The 3,670-nt window shown below is 41.1% G+C and overlaps 1 pseudogene; it reads left to right on the top strand.

Moving 5' to 3' along the window:
• Positions 1–200: 200 nt before the first annotated feature.
• Positions 201–297, top strand: LOC123461902 (annotated as a pseudogene).
• The last annotated feature ends 3,373 nt before the right edge of the window (positions 298–3,670 follow it).

Genomic DNA, 3,670 nt, shown 5'->3' with positions numbered 1-3,670 from the left:
AGAGAGATAGAAAGACAGTGATGGAGAAGAAGAAAAAGGAGGAAGAAAGGGAAGAGGAGGAAAAAAAGAAGAGGAGGCAGAAGGAGGACAAGGAGAGACAGAGATGAAGAAAAACAGAGACAATGCCAAGGAAAGTAAAGACTTCTAGGAAGGCATTATCCCTGACTGATTGCAATTTGAGTTCTATTTTTCTTTTAAAAACTCACTTGAGTGTTCACTTCGGTAGCACTTATAAGAAGGTTAGTATGGCCCTTGCACATGGATGACTCTCAAATTCATGAAGCGTTCCATGTTTTTAAAGAAAAAGAAGGCCGGGCTTATTGGTGCACGCCTTTAATCCCAGCACTCTGGAGGCATAGGTAGGAGGATCACTGTGAGTTCAAGGCCACCCTGAGACTACAGTGAATTCTAGGTTAGCCTGAGCTAGAGTGAGACCCTGACTCGAAAAACCAAAAATAAAATAAAGTTTCCTTAGAATGAAAAAATAATGCAATTTTATCATCTATGAATATCATTCGGTCTTACTGAGTTTGTCCAAGTTGAAAACTATATATAATTAAAGATTCTGGAAGATATATTGGGCTTCAAGCAGGCTGGGCTTTTGTCTTCTCTATTTCTCTACCACGTGAACATTATAATATTTACTGGCTATTTCCTGCTCCACGTGTGTTGTCCAGAACTGTATGTCATCTCAAGGTAGTCCCTAGGAACACTCACCTGGGTGTGGGAAAAATAGAATGAATGTTTGAAACTTTCAAATCATCAGGAAGACTCAACTCACAGCCCTGTAATTAAGGGTGAATTAACGAGGACTGGAGAGATGGCTTAGCAGTTAAGGCACTTGCCTGGGAAGCCTAAGGACCCAGGTTTGATACCCCAGAACCCATGTAAGCCAGATACACATGGTGGCACATGTATTTGGAGTTCATTTGCAGTGGCTAGAGGCCCTGGCATGTGCATCCTCTCTCTATCTGCCTCTTTCTCTCTCTCTCCCTCACTCAAATAAATAAATAAACATATTTTTTTAACAAAAAGAATGAATTAATGCACAGGGAAGCAATGATGTGTACGATTTGGACTTCCATTCAAAAATAAGAGCTGAGAATGTAGCTCAGCTAGCAGAGAGTTTGCCTAGCATGCTCAGAATTCTGATCTCTAGCACTGAATAAAGCCAACTTTGAGGACACATGCCTGTCATCACAGCACTCCAGGGGAAATGGGTCAGCAGGCATCAACTTGCCATGTAAGCATCAGGGCCTGAGAGGGTCTGAGAAATCCTAAGCTTGATCTCCAGTATCCACATAAACAGCTGCTCATGGCCATGTGTGCCTGTAATGCCAGTTCTGTGAGGGGTGGCGACAGAGTTGCTGGGGCTCACAGGTCAAAACAGCAGCAGCTCCTGGCTCAGTGAGAGACTCTGTCTCAAGGAAACCATGTGGAAGAGTGATAGAGGAGGACACCAGACATTCTCCTCTGGCCTCTGCATGTGTGTGCACAGGTCACATGCATCTGCACACATACATGCATACACTACACACACACATGCGTGCACACACGCATGCACCTATACCACACATGCAAAAACAAACATCCAAGGTCATCCTGGAATGTATAGTTTGAGGCCAGCCTGGATAGTGTATCAGAGCTTGTCTCATAAGCAAGTAAACACATAAGTAAAACAAACAATAAAAATAAAAAACAGAAACCCTTGTAGAAACAGGGATTTGCCTCAAGTTCTATGTAAGTCCCAGCAACTGTGAGCCTAAGAGTTTCACAAAATGAGAACAAAAGGAATTATGTATAATTTCCTTATCCAGGCCAGTCTTTTGCCTACAAACATTGGCTACTTAGCATGTCTACCAAATACTATAGTGAACATCACTTTCAACAGTCAGAATCGGAAAATCAGAGACCCAGTTCTTTAAAATTATGCACCAACAAATCCAGAATAATCAGAGGATGCTACTCGACACATCAAATGCCTTTTAAAGTAGAATTCAAGGCATGCCACCAGTAATTGATTTTCTTTCTCGAATAATTTGAGTACAAAAGAACATTTTACTTGACACAAAAGAAAGTCACTTCTTTAATATGAAAGCAGGAGTGGTAAAATCCTTTTCTGATATTGCAAACCTATTTTTTTATTGTTCCTTCTATTTTAGTGCCTGTCGGTTTCTGCTGCAACACTTTTTAAAAATTTTACTTATTTGCACGTGTGTGTGCATGCATGTGCCAGGATCTCTTGCTACTGAAAATAACACCAGACACTTGTGTCATTTGTGTGTGTGTGTGTGTGTATGTGTGTGTGTGTGTGTGTGTGTTTGGCTTACCTAGGTGGTTTAATAAAGCTAGATACACAAAGTGGCTCATGAATCTGGAGAGATTTGCAGAGACATGAGACACTGGTGTACCCAACTCTCTTTCTCTGCAAAAAGTAAATAAAAATATTTAAAATTAGAAAAGAGAAAGCACCTTTAACTGCTAAGCCATTTTTCCATCCTCCTCTGTTCCAATTCTCATTTTTACTTATTTATCTATTGATTATTTATTTATTTAAAAATGTTTTTTATTTGTATTTTATTTATGAGAGAGAGAGAGAGAGAGAGAGAGAGAGAGAGAGAGAGAGGGAGAGAATGGGTGCTCCAGGGCCTCTAGCCTCTGCAAATGAACTCCAGATGCATGTGGCACTTTGTGCATCTGGCTTTATGTGAGTACCGGGGAATCAAACATGGGCCCTTTGGCTTTTCAGGCAAGTGCCTTAATTGCTAAGCCATTTCTCCAGCCCTATTGACTTATTTATGGTAAGAAGCTTAATTTGGCTCATGATTCTGGGGATTCAAACCTGACATAGCTTGCCGTGAGGGCCCTCCCAGGCTGTATCACTTCCTGATGGCAACATGTATGTATTTCATAATTCTTGGATTAAATGCTTGTATCCATTATAAAGTTGTGAGCTCCTTGAGAGCAGGAATCTCTTCTTATTGGCTGTTACAAAAGATATCATCGGCCATTGCCACAGCACTTGGTACCCAACGGTCAGCCAACCAGTGCTGAGAGCACACGCACATAGCGCAGGAGAGCCACGTACGAGTTAGAAGGCCGCAGTTCCGTTGCAGTTCCCCCAGTAATTACTTAGAATGTTTCATTTGATGTTTCATCACCTTCAGTGTAAGTTTTCTTCCAGTAAATATTTCTTCTGTGCAAGAGATGCACAGCATTTTATAAAATGTTAAGCATATATTATAAATGAATAATTCATGCTGGAGAGATGGTTCAATGCTTAAGGCACTTGTCTGCAAAGCCTAACAACTTGAGTTCAATTCCTTAGCACCCATGAAAAGCCGGATGCAGAAAGTGGCCCATGCATGTGGAGTTTGTTCGCAGCAACTAGAAGCTCTGGTATGCCCATATTCTCTCTTTCTCTTTCTCTCTGCTTGCAAGTAAATAAAAATATTTTTAAGAAAATAAATGAATAATTGAAGTTTTTAAAAATTTGTTTTTATTTATTTTTTTTTAGAAAAAGAGGGGGGGAGAGAGAGAGAGAAAAAGAGAGAGAGAGAGAGGGAGAGCATGGGCATGTCAGGGCCTCCACCCCCTGCAAACAAACTAGACGCATGCGCCCCCTTGCGCATCTGGCTAACGTGGGTTCTGGGGAACTGAACTTGTGTCC

The sequence above is a fragment of the Jaculus jaculus genome, chromosome 6 (assembly GCF_020740685.1).
Source record: "Jaculus jaculus isolate mJacJac1 chromosome 6, mJacJac1.mat.Y.cur, whole genome shotgun sequence".
Lineage (NCBI taxonomy): Eukaryota > Metazoa > Chordata > Mammalia > Rodentia > Dipodidae > Jaculus > Jaculus jaculus.
Note: the sequence above shows the minus strand (reverse complement) of the source record. Positions and strands in the feature narration are given on the sequence as shown.